The sequence below is a fragment of the Tachyglossus aculeatus genome, chromosome 18, assembly GCF_015852505.1.
Source record: "Tachyglossus aculeatus isolate mTacAcu1 chromosome 18, mTacAcu1.pri, whole genome shotgun sequence".
NCBI classification, from domain to species: domain Eukaryota; kingdom Metazoa; phylum Chordata; class Mammalia; order Monotremata; family Tachyglossidae; genus Tachyglossus; species Tachyglossus aculeatus.
In genome coordinates, this window is record NC_052083.1 from 19,328,466 (window position 1) to 19,354,490 (window position 26,025).

The 26,025-nt window shown below is 44.3% G+C and overlaps 1 protein-coding gene across 1 annotated transcript in view; it reads right to left on the minus strand.

Annotated features, from left to right (window-relative positions):
- Window positions 1–26,025, minus strand: part of ADCY1 (adenylate cyclase 1) — a 424,494-nt gene that overhangs the window by 67,093 nt on the left and 331,376 nt on the right. The gene's annotated exons all lie outside the window — the stretch shown is intronic.

Consider the following 26,025-nt stretch of genomic DNA (forward strand, 5'->3'; position numbering starts at 1 on the left):
GTACTAAGCTAGGGCGTGGAGAAGAAGAATAATGGCATTTATTAAGTGCTTACTTTTCACTCAATCGTATTTATTTATTGAGCGCTTCCTGTGTGCAGAGCACTGTACTAAGCTAGGGCGTGGAGAAGAAGAATAATGGCATTTATTAAGTGCTTACTTTTCATTCAATCGTATTTATTTATTGAGCGCTTCCCATGTGCAGAGCACTGTGCTAAGCTACGGCGTGGAGAAGAACAATAATGGCATTTATTAAGTGCTTACTTTTCATTCAATCGTATTTATTTATTGAGCGCTTCCTGTGTGCAGAGCACTGTGCTAAGCTAGGGCGTGGAGAAGAAGAATAATGGCATTTATTAAGTGCTTACTTTTCATTCAGTCGTATTTATTTATTGAGCGCTTCCTATGTGCAAAGCACTGTACTAAGCTAGGGCGTGGAGAAGAAGAATAATGGCATTTATTAAGTGCTTACTTTTCATTCAATCGTATTTATTTATTGAGCGCTTCCTGTGTGCAGAGCACTGTACTAAGCTAGGGCGTGGAGAAGAACAATAATGGCATTTATTAAGTGCTTACTTTTCATTCAGTCGTATTTATTGAGCGCTTCCTATGTGCAGGGCACTGTACTAAGCTATGGCGTGGAGAAGAATAATAATGGCATTTATTAAGTGCTTAGTTTTCATTCAATCGTATTTATTTACTGAGCGCTTCCTGTGTGCAGAGCACTGTACTAAGCTAGGGCGTGGAGAAGAAGAATAATGGCATTTATTAAGTGCTTACTTTTCATTCAATCGTATTTATTGAGTGCTTCCTGTGTGCAGAGCACTGTACTAAGCTAGGGCGTGGAGAAGAAGAATAATGGCATTTATTAAGCGCTTACTATGTGCAAAGCACTGTTCTAAGCGCTGGGGAAGCGGGGAGCGGGGCAGACGAGGTGCCCCGGGCAACCCCACTGAAGTCACAATGTAGCCTAGTGGTTAGAGCACAGCCTGGGAGTCAAAAGGACCCTGCCGCTTTTCTGCTGTGTGACGCCGGTCTAGTCACTTGACTTCTCTGGACCTCAGCAATCTCATCAATCAATCAATCAGTTGTATCCATTGAGTGCTTACTGTGTGCAGAGCACTGTACTAAGCGCTTGGGAAGTACAAGTTGGCAACATATACGAGTTGGCATCATCTGGAAGATGGGGATGAAGATTGTGAGCCCTACGTGGGACCCAAATAGCTTGTATCTACTCCAGCACTTACTACAGTGGCTGGCACAAATAATAACAATAACATTTATTAAGCGATTACTAGGTGCAAAGCACTGTTCTAAATACTGCAATTATTATTATTATTATTATTATTATTATTATTATTATTATTATTATTATTATTATCATCACAGCGGATGTCACCCCAACTTGGCTCCCCCTAGACAATAGGCAACATGGCCCCAACAGTCCCTGGCTGTAGAGGACTCTTTGGAGACAATAATGACGGCATCTGTTGAGCGCTTACTATGTGCAAAGCACTGTTCTAAGAGCTAGGGAGGATACAAAGGTGATCAGATTGTCCCACAGGGGGCTCACAGTCTTCATCCCCATTTTCCAGATGAGGCAACTGAGGCACAGAGAATCATAATAATAACGATGATGGCATTTGTTAAGCGCTTACCATGTGCAAAGCACTGTTCTAAGCACTGGGGAGGTTACAGTTTTAATCCCCATTTTCCCGATGAGGCAACTGAGGCCCAGAGAAGTGAAGTGACTTGCCCAAGGTCACAGAGCTGACAGTTGGCGGAGCCGGGATTTGAACCCATGACCTCTGACTCCAAAGCCCGGGCTCTTTCCACTGAGCCACGCTGCTTCTCTGTAAGATGGTTTCTCCCACCCTCTCCTCAACGCTGACAGTTTTTTTTTAATGGCATTTATTGAGCGTTTACTATGTGCCAAGCACTGTTCTAAGCGCTGGGGGGGATACAAGGTGATCAGGTTGTCCCACGTGGGGCTTACAGTCTTAATCCCCATTTTCCAGATGAGGTAACTAAGGCCCAGAGAAGTGAAGCAACTTGCCCAAAGTCACACAGCTGACAAGTGGCGGAGCCGGGATTAGAACCCATAACCTCTGACTCCCAAGCCCGGGCTCTTTCCACTGAGCCACACTGCTGTTCTTCTGAACACAAAATGCAGGCTCCGAGGCCTCGGAGGGAGTTGCTTGTACGGGCAGTGCTGCTTTGCACATAGTAAGCGCTTAACAAATACCATCATCATTATTTGTTAAATGGGGATTGACTGTGAGCCCCCCGTGGGACAACCTGATCACCTTTGTATCCCCCCAGCGCTTAGAACAGTGCTTTGCACATAGTAAGCGCTTAATAAATGCCATCATTATTATTATTATTATTATTATTATTATTATTATTTAACCACAGGGGTGCTTTTCCACAGCACTGCAGGTTGTCACTATGATGGGATCTTTTTCTACCTCTCTTCCTCCACTACTGTTAGGGGAAGCAGCGGGGCTCAGTGGAAAGAGCCCGGGCTTTGGAGTCAGAGGTCATGGGTTCAAATCCCGGCTCCACCCGTTGTCAGCTGTGTGACTTTGGGCATGCCGCTTCACTTCTCTGGGCCTCAGTTACCTCATCTGGAAAATGGGGATGAAGTCTGTGAGCCCCCCCGTGGGACAACTTGATTACCTTGTATCTACCCCAGCGCTTAGAACAGTGCTTGGCACATAGTAAGCGCTTAATGAATGCCATCATTAATTACCGTCCCCACCTTTAGCTGCAGAAGATCAACCCACGGGGCAAATCCCTTCCGCACCTTCCTGTAGTCAACGTGATATTGCAAGTTTCCATTCGTTAAACATTTCAATGCTAGGTTTTGAATTTCTATAACACGGAGTAAACGCGGACACGAAACTCGTAAAACTCATGAAATATTTCAATGTGGCTTTACTGGAAGTTCTGGAACAGATCCCAATTTATAACGTAGACTTGTAAGGGAAAACATACCCTGCGATGCAGGCACAATTTCAACGGCCCTTCCTGGTTATATCAGGAGATACTTTCGGACAATCAAAATGTAAGCGTATTAACAAAGTTGCTTTTTCTCCCCCTCCTCCCCCTCCCCATCTCCCCCGCCTTACCTCCTCCCCCTCCCCACAGCACCTGTATATATGTTTGTACAGATTTATTACTCTATTTATTTTACTTGTACAGATTTACTGTTCTATTCATTTTATTTTTTTTAATATGTTTTGTTTTGTTGTCTGTCTCCCCCTTCTAGACCGTGAGCCCGTTGTTGGGTAGGGACCGTCTCTATATGTTGCCAACTTGGACTTCCCAAGCGCTTAGTACAGTGCTCTGCACACAGTGAGCGCTCAATACAATTGAATGAATGAATGAACGAACGGGGGAGAGGCATGTCTGAAAACGCCATTTGGTCATAATAATAATAATAATAATGGTATTTGTTAAGCGCTTACTACATGCCAAGCACCGTCCTAAGAGCTGGGGGGATGCAAGGTAAGCAGGTTGCCCCCCGTGGGGCTCACAGTCTTAATCCCCATTTCACAGACGAGGGAACTGAGGCACAGAGAAGTGAGGTGACTCGCCCAGAGTCACACAGCTGACAAATGGCAAACGAAGGGACGACCCCACTGATCCACTCCATTGTTGAGTGTTGCAATGATGTCATCATGCAGCATTATAGATGGCATCATCTGCCACCAGGGTCAGGGTTCCCCCTACTAGATAGCAGACTCGGGCCCAAAATTCAATTAATGGACAAATGATTTTGCAATGGAAACATTTCTAGCATTTAATCACCCCAGTTGTACAAATTCAGTGGTACCGAATAGCTCCCTTAAACGATCACCCCAGGCAGGGTATTCCCCGCTCCGTTCCAGAACGACCGTGTCTAGTTTTACACCCAAAGATTGTGTGATTTTTGTTGCTGCTGCTGTTCTTTTTTGTGTTTGTTTTTCCCCGGATTTTTGCAAGCAAAATCCCGCGTCCGACAATCCTTACGTGATGAGTGTCGCGCTCCACCTTGGTTTACCCAGTGGATGAGGCCCACTGCTGGTCTGCTGTTTTTTGGGTCCAGAGATACTCTGTTCTGTGAATGTGAAGTGCATTAATTCTCCCTACCAGGTATTAGTGTATTCTGCTGATCATAGGGGGACCAGGTAAGGGAATGGGAATGCCTCAACTAAAACCATCACCAATACTGCACAGACAACTCACAGGAAGGCCCTTCTGTTGGGAGGACATACTTTTCCCCCTTTAATAATCAATTCCTGAGCAATGCAGTAGGCCAGAAAAGGCAGGCAGCTCTACTGATATGGATAAAGCGTACAAGAGCATCTCAAAGACATTCACACTCACGGATGCAGTAATGTCAGCTTTGAATCAAAGGAAAATTAGCTCTCACTATAGTGTTTTGCACATATAAGCACTTAAAAGACATCCTGAATCAAAGAAGATACTGTCTTCTGACCCGATTGGGAAATTTGTATTTATAAATTTTAAAAGCTCAAACGGTCGTAGCAGTTCCGTCCCCCGATTCTGAGATTTTGTAAAACGGGAAAGAAAAACAGCAGGAAAAAACGTATTTGGCCATTTGTTCCGAAAACCTTAAAACGCAATTATCCTGGAAAGTTGTTTTATGTTTTGTTTTTCTAATCAACCCTTACTATCTTATTGGCAAAGCATCAAAAACCAAACCAAACCCTTTGGTGTTTATTTTACCTCCAGGTTCATTGTACCAAAGGCTAGATGATTCTGTTATTTGCTGCAGTGAGGTCACCGCTAAATCTATGTGAGCCAAGATAACGAGAATAGGGCCAATGAGCCGGGGGACAAATAAGAAACATCAAAATCTAGCTAGGTTCTGGATCATTAACGAAAACTACAATTATTAAAACGAATGAACAACAATAGGTCATTTTAGTGGATTATAACACCAAAAGACATCCACTATCAATTCAATTTTAATCTTGTTGGAGTGACCGACCTCCAGGTTTCTGGGGATAAATTCTCTACCTACAGAGAGGAATCTGACTAACTATTCGATCCCCCCCAGGGTTCTTCAAACTGGGGCTGGTGGGAGATATAATAATAATAGTAATGGCATTTATTAAGCGCTTATTATGTGCCAAGCACCGTTCTAAGCACTGGGGAAGCTACAAGGTGATCAGATTGTCCCACGGCGGACTCACAGTCGTAATCCCCATTTTCCAGATGAGGTGACTGAGGCACAGAGCAGTTAAGTGACTTGCCCGAAGTCACACAGCTGAAAATTGGCGGAGCCGGGAGATAGGGGTGGGACAGAGACTGTGTCAGACCCCAGCGCTTCGAACAGTGCTTGGGACATAGTAAGTGCCTAATATGTACTATAATTTCTATGCGAATGATTCCCAAATGCTTTTCACTAACCTCACTCAGGTTCTCACTTGTTCTTCCTCTGGTATCTAGGACCTAACCATATTAATCAATCCATCGCTTATTGAGGGCTCACTGTGTGAGGAACACTGTTCTAAACCGTAAGCCCACTGTTGGGTAGGAATTGTCTCTATTTGTTGCCGAATTGTACTTTCCAAGTGCTAAGTACAGTGCTCTGCACACGGTAAGCGCTCGATAAATACGACTGAATGACTATTATGACGTACTGTAATTAACTATTCATCATATTGTGTCAGGCTCAACATTATCAGGAACTTTAAGAGGGAGAGGTCCAGCTAATTCACTATTTGCACAAATACAGAGGGCCTAAAAAATTAGACTGTCCCAGGAGAATCAAGCAGTGGCTGATAAGACGATCATACTCGATCTTGCATTCGGGTTTTCTCTGTTTAGCTTAACTGGGACTATTTGTCTCAAATATATTGCTGCAGACATATTCACCTTGACGCTGGACTATTCCCCTCTTGACTTCAAACCCACTCAAGCTTCTTCTATACTAAAAATACCTTCTCTGGACCCCCGTCTCCTTCTCCAGTTCCAGGCCTCCGCTCCTATTCCGGCACAAAGGTTCTTGACAGGATTCCCTGCGGCCTTCGTTTCCAGTCCGCCAACTTTCTTCCTAACCCACTGCAATTTTTTTTTTTTTTGCTACCTTCATGCCACTATCTCCTAGCTTACCATGGACACTAACAACCTCATCTCAGCCAAATATAAAGAGAGCTTCGTCATCTTAAGCCTCGTTGACCTCGCAACTGTTCAACCTGACTGCCCTCCACCTTCTCCCAGAAAAGCTTTCTGATCTTGTTTTCACCCACACGAAATTCACCTGATTCTCTTCCTCTGTCACTCCTACAGATGCTTCTCAGTCCAATATGCTGGCTCTTTGTTCGCTTCTCAATTCCTTGCTATGTTCTGTTGTTATATTCAGTATGTTCATATGTTCGATATATTCGTATGTATATTCAATAGGTCGCTATATTCAACAAGATTCAGTTCCAGATTTTCCATTTTTCTTCTTTTATATTTACTCTCTGTACATGTTCATCACCTCACATGACTTCAGCTACCATTTCTATGCAAATAATTCCCAAATGCTTTTCACTAACCTCACTCAGGTTCTCACTTTCTCTCCCTCTGGTATCCAGGACATAACCACATCAATTAATCAATGCATCAATTGCTTATTGAGGGTTCACTGTGTGCAGAATACTGTCCTAAGCACTTGAGGAAGTACAAGTGTTAGAAGACATGATCCCTGCTCTCAAATAGCTTACCGACTGGAGAAGAGACAGGCAAAGAAGCAGCGTGGCTCAGTAGAAACAGCCGGGGTTTTGGAGTCAGAGGTCTTGGGTTCAAATCCCGGCTCCGCCACTTGTCAACTGTGTGACTTTGGGCAAGTCACTTCAATTCTCTGGGCCTCAGTTACCTCATCTGGAAAATGGGGATTGAGACTTTGAGCCCCCCGTGGGACAACCTGATCACCTTGTAACCTCCCCAGCGCTTAGAACAGTGCTTTGCACATAGTAAGTGCTTAATAAATGCCATTATTATCATTATAAAGAAATTGCAGATAGTGAGAGGGAGAGAGTGTACCTAAGATTTGTACATAAATACTGCAGGATTGTGGCAATTTAAGTAATTAGGTGGCATAGAAGGGCTGAGCCCACTGTTGGGTAGGGACCGTCTCTATATTTTTCCAACTTGTACTTCCCAAGCGCTTAGTACAGTGCTCTGCACACAGTAAGTGCTCAATAAATGCGATTGATTGATTGATTGATTGAAGTAAAAGTTTGGGATATATAGTGTGGAGATTAGATGTCGCTCGGAGAAGACTTCTGGAATGAGGTGTGATCTCAGATGACGTTTGAAGATGGAGAGAGTTGTGGTCTATCAGATAATCAATCAATAAATGGTATTTATTGAGCGTTTACTGGGGGCAGAGCCATGTACTACAGAGTCGGGAGACACATTCCTGGACAACCACGAGATTACGGTATTGAGGGAGACAGACATTAAAATAAATTATTGATGTATACGTAAGTGCATAAGTGTCGGGGGGCTGAAGCTAGGGTAAATATCGGGGTTTAAAGGATGCAGACGACGATGATAATGAGGGCATTTGTTAAGCGCTTACTGTGTGCCAAGCACTGTTCTTCCAAGTGCTCAGACAGACAGAAGGGAGAGGAAAAAGGGGACAGGGAAGGCCCCTTTGCGGAGACGTGATTTTGATAAGGCTTTGAAGGTAGGGAGAATTATTATTTTTTTACGGGATTTGCTAAGCACTTACAATGTGCCGGGCACTGTTCTAAGTGCTAGGGTAGATTCAGGGTAATCAGGTTGGACACAGTCCAGGTCCCACATGGAGCTCACAGTCTTAATCCCCATTTTACAGATGAGGTAACAGACACAGAGAAGTTTAGCGACTTGCCCAGGGACACACAGCAAACAAGGGGCGGAGCCAGGATTGGACGGTCTGTTGTATATGAAGGGGGAGGGATTTCCAAAGAGAGGATATGGGCGAGGGGTGATGAGATCTAGGGAGAGGGAGTAGGATGGCACAGGAGGAGTGAAATGCACAGGCCGAGCGGGAGCAGGAAATCAGCAACGGATGGTAGGGAAGACCAAGTCGCTTGAGTAATTTAAAGTGGATGGCGGAGCGTTTCTGTTTGAGGTGGATGGGCCACAGCCGGAGGAATATCAGCCAGGGCTGATGCCGGAGTCAAAGCAAGACATGGCAAGTGACTGGATCAGCAAAGAAGCAATTTGGATGGAGAGAAAGGACAGGTTTTATGGATGTCGGGAAGGTAGATGTGGCGGGATCTGGTGACAGATTGGATATGTGGGTTAAATGAGAGTTGAGTCCAAGAAAACACCAAATTTACGGGCTTGTGAGTCAGAGTGGAGAGTGGTGTTGTCTACAGCGATGGGAAAGATCTCTTCACCCTCAAGGCCCCAAGGACTAGTCAACTATCTCTGTACCCTCACTGTACCTCGTCCTCGCCTGTCCCGCCGTCGACCCCCGGCCCATGTCAATCAATCAATCGTATTTATTGAGCGCTTACTGTGTGCAAAGCACTGTACTAAGCGCTTCCTCCCCCTGGCCTGGAATGCCATCCCTCCACACATCCGCCAAGCTCGCTCTCTTCCTCTCTTCAAAGACTGACTGAGAGCTCACCTCCTCCAGGAGGCCTTCCCAGACTGAGCCCCCTTTTCCCTCTCCTCCTCCCCATCCCCCTGCCCTACCTCCTTCCCCTCCCCACAGCACCTGTATATATGTTGGTACAGATCTATTACTCTATTTTACTTGTACGTATTTACCATTCTATTAATTTTGTTAATGATGTGCATCTAGCTTTAATTCTATTTGTTCTGACGATTTTGACACCTGTCCACGTGTTTTGTTTTGTCATCTGTCTCCCCCTTCTAGACTGTGAGCCCTTTGTTGGGTAGGGACCGTCTCTATAGGTTGCCGATTTGTCCTTTCCAAGCACTTAGTACAGTGCTCTGCACACAGTAAGCGCTCAATCAATATGATTGAATGAATGAAACAATCTCCTCAGGTTCTCCTAAGGACTGGCCTCTTCCCTCTCAAGGACTCAAAGACAATTCAACCATCTTCTCAGGATATCACTGGATTAGATTGCTGTTGCTGTCCTTTACCTCACGAGCCCCGCCATGACCTCTGAATTCCCCCATCCTGTCAGCGCATCCCAGTCCTTTCATTCATTCATTCATTCATTCAATTGTATTTATTGAGCTCTTACTGTGTGCAGAGCACTGCACTAAGCGCTTGGGAAGTCCAAGTTGGCAACATAGAGAGACGGTCCCTACCCGACAATGGGCTCACAGTGTAGAAGACTGAAGTCTAGACGTCTAGAAGTCTCGGGGTGCCTTGTATTCTCATCCAAGCCCTTCTCAGTACAGTGCTCTGCACAGATTAGGCACTCAGTAAGTATCCTCGATCGATCCATTACTCTCCCAAGGGCTTAGTACACTGCCCTCGGGAGTACTAAGTGCCCTGTTATAGTAAGCATTCAAAAATTGGGCTGACTGGTTCGAGCGAGGGCCTCCAGCTGCATCGTGAACCAGAGAAGCCGTGTGGCCTAGTGGGAAGAGCACAGGCCTGGGAGTTGGGGGATCTGGATTCTAATCCCAGCTCTGCTACCTCCTTGCTGTTACCCTCCTACTGTGGGACCTTGAGTTAGTCACTCAACTTCTGTGTGACTCAGTTTCCTCTGCTGCAACTCAGACTGTGAGCCCCGTGTGGGACAGGGACTGTGTTTTACCAGATGATCTTATATCTTTGGTAATGATAATGATGATGGTATTTCTTAAGCACTTACTATGTGCAAAGCACTGTTCTAAGCGCTGGGGAGGTTACAAGGTGATCAGGTTGTCCCACAGGGCACTTTGAACAGTGCTTGACACATAGTAATACATATCACAAACCATTATTTTCCTTCCACTACAAGTGCCCCGTCCTCTCCGCCACCCACACCCCACCTCCCCACCCCTGTAATCTGGTCCCAGTGACACCCCTCGTCCCCCTTTCCCTGTGTGGGCCCCCAAAAACTTGCTCCTTTCCAAATCCTCCCCATCCCTCCCCCAGAACCCCCCCACAAAGCTTCAACCAAGTGCAGTCTGTGGAACCTCTGCTCCATCACGGGAAAGCTTCCCTTCATCCTTGACCTGCTCCTGACTCAGTCACTCCTCCTCTTCACCATCACTGAAACACAACGTCTGGGCACCCTCGGCTCCTCTGCCGCTAACCTCCTCACCATACCTCGTTCTCGCCCGGCCCGCCGGCAACCGCCGGCCCACATCCTCCCCTTGTACTTCCCAAGCGCTTAGTACAGTGCTCTGCACACAGTAAGTGCTCAATAAATACGATTGATTGATTGAATGCCCTCCCTCCACATATCTGCCTCTTCCTCTCTTCAAAGCCCTACTGAGAGCCACCTCCTCCAGGAGGCCTTCCCACACTGAGCCCCCTTTCCCCCCTCCCCGCCCCACCTCCTTCCCCTCCCCACAACACCTGTATATATATTTGTACAGATTTATTACTCTATTTATTACTTGTACATATTTACTATTCATTTTGTTAATGATGTGCTCCTAGCTTTAATTCTATTCGTTCTGACGATTTTGACACCCGTCTACCTGTTTCGCTTTGTTGTCTGTCTCCCCCTTCTAGACTGCAAGCCCTTTGGTGGATAGGGACCGTCTCTATATTCATTCATGCATTCATTCAATCGTATTTATTGAGCTCTTACTGTGTGCAGAGCACTGTACTAAGCGCTTGGGAAGTCCAAGTTGGCAACATATAGAGACGGTCCCTACCCAACAGTGCAGCGTGGCTCAGTGGAAAGAGCCCGGGCTTTGGAGTCAGAGATCATGGGTTCAAATCCCGGCTCTGCCACTTGTCAGCTGTGTGACTTTGGGCAAGTTATTTCACTTCTCTGGGCCTCAGTTATCTCATCTGTAAAATGGGGATTAAGACGGTGAGCCCCCTCATGGGACAACCTGATCAACTTGTAACCTCCCCAGCGCTTAGAACAGTGCTTTGCACATAGTAAATGCTTAATAAATGCCATAAAAAAAGTGGGCTCACAGTCTAGAAGGGGGAGACAGAGAACAAAACAAAACATATTAACAAAATAAAATAAATAGAATATGTACAAGTAAAATAAGTAGAGTATTAAATACGTAAAAACATATATGCATATATACAGGTATATACATATATACAGGTTGCTATATGTTATCGACTTGTACTTCCCAAGCACTTAGTACAGTGCTCAGCATGCAGTAAGTGCTCAATAAAAACGATTGAATGAATGAATGTTGCCTAGGAGCCAAACCGTCCAGCCCCACACCACTGAACCTCCGCATACGGTCTGCTGTGCTCCACAACAGGAGGCAGAATCACGGCAACATCCAGAAAGTCTCCCACTAGACTGAGGAAAGCAGGAAAAGGCCACATCGCCACAACTCTCCATCGGATCCTATGATGCTCCACAACGGAAAGGGAGAAGGAGGATCCGTGTGGGACTGAATCAACCCGCTGGGATTATTGTGACTATTGGATCTAAGCAAAGGAGCCCCAAACTCCGCTCCATTAGCCACAGTAACATATTGCTCTTCCCCACAGCACCTGTATATATGTATATATGTTTGTACATATTTATTACTCTATTTATTTATTTATTTTACTTGTACATATCTATTCTATTTATTTTACTTTGTTAGTATGTTTGGTTTTGTTCTCTGTCTCCCCCTTTTAGACTGTGAGCCCACTGTTGGGTAGGGACTGTCTCTATATGTTGCCAATTTGTACTTCCCAAGAGCTTAGTACAGTGCTCTGCACATAGTAAGCGCTCAATAAATACGATTGATGATGATATTGCTCTTTTTGTTTGGAGTATTGTCCTTGTCTTTTTTAAATATTTTAATTGCTCTAACATTGTTTATGTATCTGTCTTCCATCTCCTTTCACCCTATTGTTCTTAGATTATAAGCCCCTTAGGGGCCAGAGCCTCCTACTAACTCCCAAACTTGTAGTTTTCCCCAGCTTTGCAGAACTTAATCATAAACAGTGCTCAGAGCTTAGAACAGTGCTTTGCACATAGTAAGTGCTTAATAAATGCCATCATTATTGTCTTTATTATTACTAATAATGACAATAATGATGGTGGTATTTGTAAAGCACTTACCATAGGCCAGACACCGTACTAAGTGCTGGGATCAACACAGGCGAATTGGATGGACACAGTTCCTGTCCCCAATGGGGCTCACAGTCTTAATCCCCATTTGACAGATGGGGTAACTGAGGCAGAGAAGTGAAGTGATTGCACGAGCTCACACAGAAGACAAGTGGCAGAGCTGGGATTAGAATACTAATAATGATGATGGCATTTTTTAAGCGCTTACTATGTGCAATGCGCTGCTCTAAGCACTGGGGAGGTTACAAGGTGATCAGGTGAGAAGCAGCATGGCTCAGTGGAAAAATGCCAGGGCTTTGGAGTCAGAGGTCATGGGTTCAAATTCCGGCCCTGCCAACTGTCAGCTGTGTGACTCTGGGCACGTCACACCTTCTCTGGCCCTCGGTTCCCTCATCTGGAAAATGGGGATGAAGACTGTGAACCCCCATGGGACAACCTGATCACCTTGTAACCTCCCCAGTGCTTAGAACAGTGCTTTGCACATAGTAAGCGCTTAATAAATGCCATTATTATTATTATTATTATCAGGTTGTCCCATGATAGGTCTCACAGTCTTCATCCCCATTTTACAGATAAGGTAACTGAGGCCCAGAGAAGTAATGTGACTTGCCCAAGGTCACACAGCTGACAGTTGGTGGAGCCGGGATTAGGACCCATGATCTCTGACTCCAAAGCCCAGGTTCTTTCCACTGAGCCACGTTGCCCCAGTCCTTATAATAATAATAATAACAATAATAATAATAACAATAATAATAATGGCATTTATTAAGTGCTTACTATGTGCAAAGCACTGTTCTAAGCGCTTCTGACACCCAGGCCCGTGCTGCTTCTCAAGGGCTTAATAGAAACAATTATTTCAAACATCTTAGAATTCTTCAAATATCCATACACTGTCAGCAACGCTAAAACCGCTAACATCGCCAAAGTCCACGCTTTTCACTCCATCCAAGCTGCTACCTCGTTAATCCAATCATCTATCCTCTCATTCAATCGTATTTATTGAGCATTTACTGTGTGCAGAGCACTGTACTAAGCGCTTATCCCACTTGAACTACTTCTTCAGCCTCCTTGCTGATTTCCCTGCCTCCTGTCTCTCCCCACTTCTGTCCGTACTTCCCTCTGCTGCCCGGAGCATTTTCTCCAAAGCTGTTTGGTCCGCGTTTCCCCAAGTCCTCAAGAACTTGCAGAGGGTTGGCGCTTAGTACAGTGCTCTGCACCCAGTAAGCGCTCAATAAATACGATTAAATGAATGGATGAATGAATTCACCTCTGTATCAAACAGAAACTCCTCAGCAAAAAACACTCACTCACCTTACCCCCTTACCTCACCTCACTACTCTTCCACTACAACTCAGACCTCACACCTAACATCTCTATATACACCTGTATATATGTATATATGTTCATACGTATTTATTACTCTATTTTATTTGTACATATTTATTCTATTTTATCTTGTTAATATGTTTTGTTTTGTCATCTGTCTCCCCCTACTAGACTGTGAGCCCGCTGTTGGGGAGGGACCGGCTCTATATGTTGCCGACTTGGACTTCCCAGCTGCTCTGCACATAGTGAGCGCTCAATAAATACGATTGAATTGAATGAATGATTGAATCTCGCAACAGTGCTCGGCACACAGTAAGCGCTCAATAAATATGATCAAATGAATGAATGAATCCCTAATTCCAACCCACTCACTGTACCTCAATCTTATCTAACGCGTCGCCATCCTCTCACCCCCATCCTGCCTCTGCCCTGAAATGCCCTCCCTCCTCATTTCAGTCAGACAATCACTCTCCCGGCCGTCAAAGTCTTATTAAAGTCAAGTCTTATTTCCCCCGCCTTACCTCCTTCCCCTCCCCACAGCACCTGTATATATGTATATATGTCTGTATGTATTTATTACTCTATTTATTTTATTTGTACATACTTATTCTATTTATTTTCTTTTGTTAATATGTTTTGTTTTGTCGTCTGTCTCCCCCTTCTAGACCGTGAGCCCGCTGTTGGGTAGGGACCGGCCCTATATGTTGCCGACTTGTACTTCCCAACCGCTTAGTCCAGTGCTCTGCACACAGTGAGTGCTCAATAAATACCACTGAATTGAATGAATGAATGAATCTCACAACAGTGCTCTGCACACAGTAAGCGCTTAATAAATACGATTGAATGAATGAATGAATGAATCTCGCAACAGAGCTCTGCACACAGTAAGCGCTCAATAAATACGATTGAATGAATGAATGAATGAATGAATGAATGAATGAATTGAAGGCACATCCCTGACTAAGCCCTCTTTTCCAGTTCTTCATCCCCTTCAGGGTCACCTTGAGTGGCTCCCCTTATTCATCCCTCCCTCCCGGCCCCGTGGCATTTCAGGACATATCAGAGAAGCAGCTTAGGAGAAGCAGCGTGGCTTGGTGGAAAGAGAGGGCTCTTTGGGAGTCAGAGGTCGTGGGTTCTAATCCTGCCTCTGCCACTTAGCTGTGTGACTTTGGGCAAGTCACTTAACGTCTCTGTGCCTCAGTTACCTCATCTGTAAACTGGGGATTAACCAATCAATCAACCAATCAATCAAGTTTATTGAGCGCTTACTGTGTGCAAAGAACTGTACTAAGCGCTTGGGAAGTACAAGTTGGCAACATATAGAGACGGTCCCTACCCAACCGTGGGCTCACAGTCTAGAAGAGGGAGACAGACAACAAAACAGAACATATTAACAAAATAAAATAAATAGAATAGATATGTACAAGTAAAATAAATAAATATAATAATAAATTTGCACAAACATATATACAGGTGCAGTGGGGAAGGGAAGGAGGCAAGGCGGGGGGGATGGAGAGGGGGAGGAGGGGGAGCAGAAGGAGGGGGAATAAGACTGTGAGCCCCCCGTGGGACAACCTGATGACCTTGTAACCTCCCCAGCGCTTAGAACAGTGCTTTGCACATAGTAAGCGCTTAAGAAATGCCATTATTATTATTATTATTTTTATTATGTGGGACAACCTGATTCCCTTGTATCTACCCCAGTGCTTAGAACAGTGTTTGGCACATAGTAAGTGAGTAACACTTACCTCCTCCCCCTCCCCACAGCACCTGTATATATGTATATATGTTTGTATGGATTTATTACTCTATTTTATTTGTACATATTTATTTTATTTATTTTATTTTGTTAATATGTTTTGTTCTGTTGTCTGTCTCCCCCTTCTAGACTGTGAACCCAATGTTGGGTAGGGACCGTCTCTATATGTTGCCAACTTGTACTTCCCAAGCGCTTAATACAGTGCTCTGCACACAGTAAGCACTCAATAAATATGATTGAATGAATGAATGAATAAATACGATTGAATGACTGACTGAATGAATAATAATAATGGCATTTGTTAAGCGCTTACTATGTGCAAAGCACTGTTCTAAGCGCTGGGGGGGATACAATGTGATCAAGTTGTCCCACGTGGGGCTCACAGTCTTAATCCTCATTTTTACAGAGGCTCAGAGAAGTTAAGTGACTTGCCCAAGGTCACACAGCAGACTTGCAGCGGAGCCGGGATTAGAACCCATGACCTCTGACTCCAAAGCCCAGGCTCTTTCCACTGAGCCACGCTGCTTCTCTAATAATAGCCTTACAGCCTTGGCTCTAAGTGATTGGGAAGCAGCGTGGCTCAGTGGAAAGAGCCCGGGCTTTGGAGTCAGAGGCCGTGGGTTCAAATCCCGGCTCCGCCACATGTCAGCTGTGTGACTTTGGGCAAGTCACTTAGCTTCTCTGGGCCTCAGTTCCCTCATCTGGAAAATGGGAATGAAGACTGTGAGCCCCTCGTGGGACAACCTGAATGTATCTCCCCCAGCGCTTAGAACAGTGCTTTGCACATAGTAAGCGCTTAACAAATACCAACATTGCTATTATTATTATTATTAACGAGAGAAGTTTCTGAGAACTAATCATCCCCCTTTTCCACCCACCATGTCGGAAGCATTGAAGGTTTTAAAGAAAGCTCCTGACAAAAAAAAAAAGAAAAAGTCACTGGTCCCAACAGCATTTCTGCAGAGGAGTACAAGCGTGGAGGAGACAAGCTTTCCAGAAAATATTTCGATTTCCTGAGCACAAACTGGGAATGGGAAGAGGGGTCCCAAGGATTCAAAGTTGTCCGCTGTATCCATCTGTAAGAGGAAGGACAACGATGATGCCTCGTGTAATAACTACTGAGCCTAACAAAAAGACAGAAAAAATACTTCTTGAAAGCACTGACACCTTTGATTAAGATGCGGTAATAGTGACATGAACTTTCATAAGTGCTTAATAAATGCTATTATTATTATTATTATTATTATTATTATTATTATTATCATTATTATGCCAGTGTTGGAATATGCTCCAGGGGTAGCCAGAGGGAAAGGTCCAAAGATAACCACGACACATTTTTCATTAACACTATGGCTCAGTGGCAAGAGCCCAGGCTTGAGAATGAGAGGTCGTGGGTTCTAATCCCGTCTCCGCCACTTATCAGCTGTGTGACTTTGGGCAAGCCACTTCACTTCTCTGGGCCCCAGTTACCTCATCTGGAAAATGGGGATGAAGACTGTGAGCCCCATGTGGGACGACCTGATTACCTTGTACGTACCCAGCGCTTAGAACAGTGCTTTGAACATAGTAAGCGCTTAATAAATACCACCATTATTATTATTATTATAACCACAGCACATTTTTCATTAACACTATGGCCCAGTGGAAAGAGCCCGGGCTTGAGAGTGAGAGATCGTGGGTTCTAATTCCATCTCCGCCACTTATCAGCTGTGTGACTTTGGGCAAACCACTTCACTTCTCTGGGCCTCAGTTACCTCATCTGGAAAATGGGGATGAAGACTGTGAGCCCCCTGTGGGACGACCTGAACACCTTGTATACCCCCAGCACTTAGAACAGTGCCTAGTAAGTGCTTAATAAATGTCATTATTATTATTATTAATCCACCCCAGTGCTTAATACAGCGCCTGGAACCTAGTAAGTGCTTAACGAATACAACAATTATTATTATTATAGCACAGCACTTTGCACACAGTATTATCGCACACAATAAATACCACTGAGTGAACAACTGATGAAAACGTGCAACCTAAGAAGTGGTTTTAACAAACTGATTGTGTTGTAAGGGTCACGACTACTGGTATTCCATTTCTTGGTGAGGAACCAACTGGATATTCACTCATTCAACGTATTTATTGAGCGCTTACTGTATACAACAGGGATGGTCAAACTATGGCTCGTGGGCCATATCCTACCTCCTAATTTAATTCAGATCACCAAATATTAGCCTTGGCGGTCTGTAATCAAGTCAACCTTGGGAACCACTGTTTCCAGGGGCTTCTTCGAAGTCGGGGAAGGGAAGAAGGGAGGGAAATTCCGGCGAAGGTGAAGAATGATTTTAACGGTAGGTCATTCATTCATTCATTCAATGGTATTTATTGAGCGCTTACTGTGGGCGGAGCGCTGGACTAAGCGCTTGGGAAGTACAAATCGGCAACATGAAGACACGGTCCCTACCCAACAACGGGTTCACGGTCCAGGAGGGGGAGACGGACGACAAAACAAGTAGACAGGTGTCAATACCATTAGAATAAATAGAATTATAGCTATATACACGTCATTAACATAATAAAGTAGTAAATATTTACAAATAAAATAGTGCAACAAATATGTACGAGTGCTGCGGGGAGGGGAACGGGGTAGGGCAGGAGGTGGGGGAGATGGGGAGGGGAAGATACCTATAGGAGGGGAGATATATCCATATGTGCTGTGGAGATCGGAGGGAGGATGAACGAAGGGAGGAAATCAATCAATCGTATTTATTGAGCGCTTACTGTGAGCAGAGCACTGTACTAAGCGCTTGGGAAGTACAAGTTGGCAACCTGTACTTGAAATCAGGGCGAAGCAGAAGAGGAGAGAAGAGTTTAGGCAAGGAAGTGTTCCTAGGACCCAGTTGTTGAAGGAAACCAGATATTTTAGAGAAGGAAAATCTTCCTGCTCCCAAATGGGATGCATTTTTAAATATCCGAACCTTCCAGATATCACATTCCAAAAACGGGGAGGAGGTCATTTCACTCTTGGTTTTTTTTAACTTCCAGGCCATCTCATACCACATCATTTCATTCCTAATGAACTTCTGAAGGAAAGATGGACTTCTCTTCAAATGCTTCCTGTTCCTCTTTCCACGGAACCTCTCCCTACGCTTCTCTTGAGACGTGGTTGGGGGTGTCGCATCTGGGGGGTGTTAGAGGGGAAACACTGTGTCTTAGTGGGAAGGACAGAGCAGCAGTGTGGCTCAGTGGAAAGCGCACGGGCTTGGGGGTCAGAGGTCATGGGTTCCAATCCCGGCGATTACTTTGACAAGCAATTCTGCTCTTCAACACCCTGAAACCCTCCTCTCCGCTAATGCAGATATTTATGTGGTTTGATATTGACGGGCATTTGTTTGCTCAGCCTCAAAAAGAAAGATTTGGTCACCATCATAGCGTGCTACATCATGGGAACAAAACACATTAGTAGGCGCATTAATAGTATTTATTAAGACCCTCACGATGCGGAGAACACTGTACTACGTGCTGGGAAAGAATAGACCTTATTCACCTTATAACCTCCCCAGCTCTTCGAACAGTGCTTTGCATTTGGTAAGCGCTTAATAAATGCTATCATTATTATTATTAATAGACGGGTGGGAATTAAAATGGTCCTTATCCCTAGGTGGGGCTAACAATTCAGCGCTTAGAACAGTGCTTTGCATATAGTAAGTGCATAATAAATGCTATTATTATTATTATTAATAGACAGGTGGAAATCAAAACAGTCCTAATCCCTAGGTGGGGCTAACAATTGAGTGCTTAGAACAGTGCTTTGCATATAGTAAGCACTTAATAAATGCTATCATTATTATTATTAATAGTCAGGTGGGAATTAAAAAGGTCCTTATCCCTAGGTGGGGCTAACAATTCAGTGCTTAGAACAGTGCTTGGCATATAGTAAGTGCTCAATAAATGCTATCATTATTATTATTATTAATAGACAGGTGGAAATTAAAAGAGTCCTTATCCCTAGGTGGGGCTAACAATTCAGTGCTTAGAACAGTGCTTTGCATATAGTAAGCACTTAATATATGCTATCATTATTATTATTATTATTAATAGACAGGTGGGAATTAAAACGGTCCTTATCCCTAGGTGCGGCTAACAATTCAGCGCTTCGAACAGTGCTTGGCATATAGTAAGCGCTTAATAAATGCTATCATTATTATTATTATTAATAGACAGGTGGAAATTAAAAGAGTCCTTATCCCTAGGTGGGGCTAACAATTCAGTGCTTAGAACAGTGCTTTGCATATAGTAAGCACTTAATATATGCTATCATTATTATTATTATTATTAATAGACAGGTGGGAATTAAAATGGTCCTTAACCCTAGGTGGGGCTAAGAACTCAGCGCTTATATGCCAAGCTATATACTTGGCATACAGTAAGCACTTAATAAATGTTATCATTATTATTATTAAAAGACAGGTGGGAATTAAAACGTCCTTATCCTTAGGTGTGGCTAACAATTCAGCGCTTAGAACAGTGCTTGGCATATAGTAAGTGCTTAATAAATGTTATAATTATTATTATCAATCGACAGGTGGGAATTAAAATGGCCCTTATCCCTAGGTGCGGCTAACAATTCAGCACTTAGAACAGTGCTTTGCATATAGTAAGCACTTAATAAATGCTATCATTATTATTATTAATAGACAGGTGGGAATTAAAATGGTCCTTATCCCTAGGTGGGGCTAACAATTCAGCGCTTAGAACATTGCTTGGCACATAGTAAGCGCTTAACAAATGCCATCATTATTATTATTAAAATAGAGGTCTCGATAGATGGTATATATCAATCAATCAATTGTATTTTTTGAGCGCTTACAGTGTGCAGGGCACTGTCCTGAGCATAATATAACAGTTGGTAGACGTGACTTGCTCTCAACAAGGTTCAAGCTATTATGTAGCCGGCATCTTGGAAATGTTTTTGAAATGCAGTGGCAAATACCCAGATAATAATAATAATAATAATGGCATTTATTAAGTGCTTACTATAATAATAATAATAATAATGGCATTTATTAAGTGCTTACTATAATGATAATAATGGCATTTATTAAGCGCTTACTATGTGCAAAGCACTGTTCTAAGCACTGGGGAGGTTACAAGGTGATCAGGTTATCCCATGGGGGGCTCACAGTCTTAATCCCCATTTTCCAGATGAGGTAACTGAGGCCCAGAGAAGTGAAATGACTTGTGCAAAGTCACACAGCTGACAAGTGGCAGGGCCAGGATTTGAACCCATGACCTCTGACTCCAAAACCCGGGCTCTTTCCACTGAGCCACGCTGCTTCCCATAATGATCTTAACTAGAAAGTATCTTTTACATCTTATCCCCGCTCCTCTTCCGCCATAACCCACATCGGGCTATAACCACTTCTCTGTCCATCTTCCAAGCTCTACTACAATCCCATTTCCTCCAGGTAAACTTCCTTAAATCATTTCTCACCTCTCCACCCTATTTTCCCCATACTGTGTCATCCACACACTTGGGTCTGGTCAATAAATCAATCAATGGCACTTGTTGCGCACTTACTATGTGCAGAGCACTGTACTAAGCGCCTGGGAGAGTACAATACAATAGAGTCACCAGTTATGGTCGCCTGCCCATAACGACCTTACGGTCTAGAGGGATAGAAATAATTGGACTGGACACAGTCCCTGTCCCACGTGGGGCTCGCAGTCTCAAGAGGAAGCAAGAATCAGTATTTCATCCCCATTTCAGAGATGAAAAAGTTGGGGCACAGAAATGCCCCGAAAGTAGTCGCCTGGTGGAGCCGGGACTAGAAATCGGGTTTCCTGTCTTCCAGTCATTCATTCATTCAATCGTACTTATTGAGCGCTTACTGTGTGCAGAGCACTGTACTAAGTGCTTGGGAAGAGCTATTCTACTATTTTGTATTCTACTTATTCTACTTATTTTGTTAATGATGCGCATTTAGCTTTACTTCTTTTTGTTCTGATGGTTTTGACGCACGATTTTGACACGATTTTGTCTGGTCCTCTTCAGCAGTCAAGTACTCCTCTCACCCCCTGCTCTTCTGTAAACAGCATGGAGGGGCCAGAGCACGGGCCCAGGGGTCAGAAGGTCATGGGTTCTAATTCCGGCTCTGCCACCGGCCTGCTGTGTGACTTTGGGGCAAATCACTTCACTTCTCTGGGCCTCAGTTTCCTCATCTGTAAAATGGGCATTGAGACTGCGAGCCCCACGTGGGACACGGAAATTGTCCGACCCAATTTGCTTTTATCTAAACCGGCGCTTAGTACAGTGCCTGGCACATAGTAAGCGCTTAACAGATACCATAATTATCGTCATTATTACACATCTCTGAATTTGGCTGCTTCTCCCGTCTGTGATTTATTTTAGGGCCTGTCTCCCCCTCTACTTTGTAAGGTCTTTGAGGACAGGGTTTGTGTCTACTAACTCTACAAATTTTCCCAAGCTCTCAGAACGGTGCTCTGTCCAGAGAAAGCACTCAATAAAAACTATTGATTGATTTATTGATCGATTGATTTCTTACACCATCTAAAGAAGATATAACGCGGGACCTTTACTAGCACCATCCATACGTATTTCAAAAAAACAAACAGTTCTAGTGAAAACTCTTCTTTAGATTCCAGTCGGAGAATTGGAAATTTTTTACACTTCAAAGCAAATCACGCAGCCTAAGAAATAATTAACTAGCCGAGTATTTGGCCTAAAAACATAGCAACAGATTACGGCACAGGGACAGTCCAGATAAAATGTCGGCATTTGATGGGAACACAGTAAACATGGGCAAAGTTTAGAAAGCTCTTCGTTTGGTAACGTTAACTGGACAAATTGTTACATTTCTTCTAAGCATCCGGGTAAATACAAATCTTCACCAGGACTAGTCCGCCACCACCAACTATGGGATCTTTCTAGAAATCTAGATTTCCTGGTGCTTTTCTATTTATCACCTATGAGAGCTTTCAACTTGATGATGGAATCTGTCTTCAAGGATGACCAGGGATGTGGCCCGCTCTGGAGAGAGCAGCAGGGGAGACCGGGTCGTCTGGGGAGAGCCGGGTTTCAGGGATGGCGAGGAGGAGGAGTGTCTGAGTCAGGAACAGGTCAAGGATGAAGGGAAGCTTCCCCATGATGAAGCAGGGGGTCCGCAGGCCCCATTGGAGAAGCAGCGTGGCTCAGTGGGCTTTGGAGTCAGAGGTCATAGGTTCAAATCCCGGCTCCACCACTTAGCTGTGTGACTTTAGGCAAGTCACTTCACTTCTCTGGGCCTCAGTTCCCTCATCTGTAAAACGGGGTTGAAGACTGTGAGCCCCCCCGTGGGACAACCTGATAACCATGTAACCTCCCTAGAGCTTAGAACAGTGCTTTGCACATAGTAAGCACTTAATAAATGCTATTATTATTATTATTATTATTATTGTCTGGCTGAAGCTGTGGCGGGGGGCGGAGGGGAGGGCTTGGATGGGACAGAGTTGATAGGAGCTATTACCGGGATGGGGCAGGGAGGAGAGTGGGGACGGCCCAACGGGAAGGGACGTGAGGTGGGAGGAGAGGCCTGGGATGGGCTGACCGGATGGGAGGGATTGAAGTTTCACTGAGGGGTCCGTGAACTAAAGAAAGGTGGCAACGAACAGTTTAATCCGGTGAAAACCAGAGGGGTTGGTTGAATTGGTCTTTGGGTCATTGAGAGTGAAAAGATCAGGGACTAGGAAAGCCCTGAGGAGATGGCTGAATTGGCCTTGGGGGTCTTGAGAATAAAGAGTCCAGTGGTTAGGGGAGCCCTGAGGAAATGGCTGAATTGGCCTTGGGGGTCTTGAGAATAAAGGGTCCAGTGGTTAGGGGAGCCCTGAGGAGATGGCTGAATTGGCCTTGGGGCCTTGGGAGTTAAGAGGACAGTGAATAGGAATAAACAACTTGGTTGGGCAGAGTAAATGTGAAAGCAGACAGATTTTGAAACATAATAATATACGTTTTATATATATAATAATAATAATAATAATAATTATTATTATTATTCTGAACCTGGGCCTTTGGTGGGTGGGGGGAGACTGGCAGCCACACCCTTATCTCACTGTAGTGACAGAGGGAAGATGAAGAAAATGGCGGCTTCTCTGTCACAGCCGAACAGGAATGAAATGTCCCCCTACTTCACTTTGCTACTCTCCTCCTCCTACTACTACTAATAATGGCATTTATTAAGCGCGTGCTATGTGCAAAGCACTGTTCCAAGCGCTGGGGAGGTTACAAGGTGATCAGGTTGTCCCACGGGGGGCTCAAGTCTTAATCCCCGTTTTCCAGATGAGGTAAGTGAGGCCCAGAGAAGTGAAGTGACTTGCCCAAAATCACACGGCTGACAACTGGCAGAGCCGAGATTTGAACCCCTGACCTCTGACTCCAAACAATAATAATAATAATAGTAATGATGGCATTTATTAAGCGCTTACTATGTGGAAAGCACTGTTCTAAGTGCTGGGGAGGTTACAAGGTGATCAGGTTGTCCCACGGGAGGCTCACAGTCTTAATCCCCATTTTCCGGATGAGGTAACTGAGGCCCAGAGAAGTGAAGTGACTTGCCCAAAGCCACACAGCTGACAATTGGCGGAGCTGGGATTTGAACCCCTAACCTCTGACTCCAAATAATAATAATAATAATAATAACAATAACAATAATAATAATGGCATTTATTAAGCGCTTACTATGTGCAAAGCACTGTTGTAAGCACTGGGGAGGTTACAAGGTGATCAGATTCTCCCACGGGGGGCTCACAGTCTTCATCCCCACTTTCCAAATGAGGTAACTGAGGCCCAGAGAAGTGAAGTGACTTGCCCAAAGTCACACAGCTGACAATTGGCGGAGCCGCGATTTGAACCCCTGACCTCTGACTCTGAAGCCCGGGCTCTTTCCACTGAGCCACGCTGCTTCACATTTCACTCCTGTAATGTAACCTTGATCTCAACTGTCGTGCCCACGTCTTACCCCTGGCCTGAAATGCCCTCCCTCCTCAAATCCGACAGTTACTCCCCCCGCATTCAACGATTTATTGAAAGCAGATCCCCTCCAGGAGGCCTTCCCTGACTAAACCCATCCTTCCCTTACTTTTCCTTACCCGCCTTACCTCCTTCCCTTCCCCACAGCACCTGTATATATGTATATATGTTTGTACGTATTTATTACTCTATTCATTTATTTATTTTCCTTGTACATATCTATTCTATTCTATTTTATTTTGTTAATCTGTTTTGTTTTGTTCTCTGCCTCCCCCTTCTAGACTGTGAGCCCACTGTTGGGTAGGGACTGTCTCTATATGTTGTCAACTTGTACTTTCCAAGCGCTTAGTACAGTGCTCTGCACACAGTAAGCGCTCAATAAATACGATTGATTGATTGATTTCCTCTTCTCCCATGCTATTCCTCATCACCCTGACTAGCTTCCTCTGTTCTCTGCCCCTCCTAGCCCCACAGCACTTACGTACACATCATACATAATTCTTTTTTTAAATATTAACATTTCTCTACCCCTCTCTCTACTGTAAGCTCACTGTGGGCAGGGAATGTGTCTGTTCATTGTTGTATTGCGTTCTCCCAAGCGCTTAGTACAGTGCCCTGCACACAGTAAGCACTCAATAAACATGATTGAATGAACGAATATTGTCTGTTGAAGACAGAAATAATAGGACGTCTATGAATAACAATAATAATGGTATTTATTAAGTGCCTACTATGTGCCAAGCAATGTTCTAAGCACTGGGGTAGATACAAGGTAATCAGGTTGTCCCATGTGGTCTTGATCACCATTTTACAGATGAGATAACTGAGGCACAGAGAAGTGAAGTGAGTAGCCCAAGGTCACACAGCAGACGAGTGGCAGAGATGTGATTAGACCCCATGACCTTCTGAGTCCCATGTAATCCAGAACATGTGAGTTTACCAGCATTAATGCTAGAGAAGCACCTTGGCTCAGTGGAAAAAGCCCGGGCTTTGGAGTCAGAGGTCATGGGTTCAAATCCCGGCTCCGCCAACTGTCAGCTGTGTGACTTTGGGCAAGTCACTTCACTTCTCTGGGCCTCAGTTACCTCATCTGGAAAATGGGGATTAAGACTGTGAGCCTCCCGTGGGACAACCTGATCACCTTGTAACCTCCCCAGCGCTTAAAACAGTGCTTTGCACATAGTAAGCGCTTAATAAATGCCATCATTATTATTAAAAGGCCAGCTCAGTGTTTAGAACAGTGCTTGGCACATAGTAAGTGCTTAAATACCATTATCATCGCCATCAATATGTACAAATTTAGGACAAGATGATTTAGGGAAAATAAAGAGAGAAGTCAACCAACCCCACCGAAGCTTTGCATCTTACCGATGTACTTCTCATTGTACTTGTTACTTCAACCAGGGTTCATCATATAGCGAGTCCTTAAAATTTCTGATTTATTAATAGAAGGATTAGGTTATAGTTTTCTCTTTGTTGTGTAACCCATCCTATCCACTTTCAAGACATCATTTCTCAAGATTCCTAATCTTATTCCTCAGGAGTTCCATTGTAAGATACAGCAATCAAGACATCAAAAGTAGCTGAAAACCCAATCAATAACAGACTGAGATTAATGGGAACAAACAACCCACTAGGCCTTGCATAAAGTACATACAAATGTAGTCACAATTTAGTGTCTGAGAATTATTTTCCCTAAAAGGAATTTGTCAATGCAGAAACCTGAACTCTGAGTAGCAGCTATGTAGATCCAAATT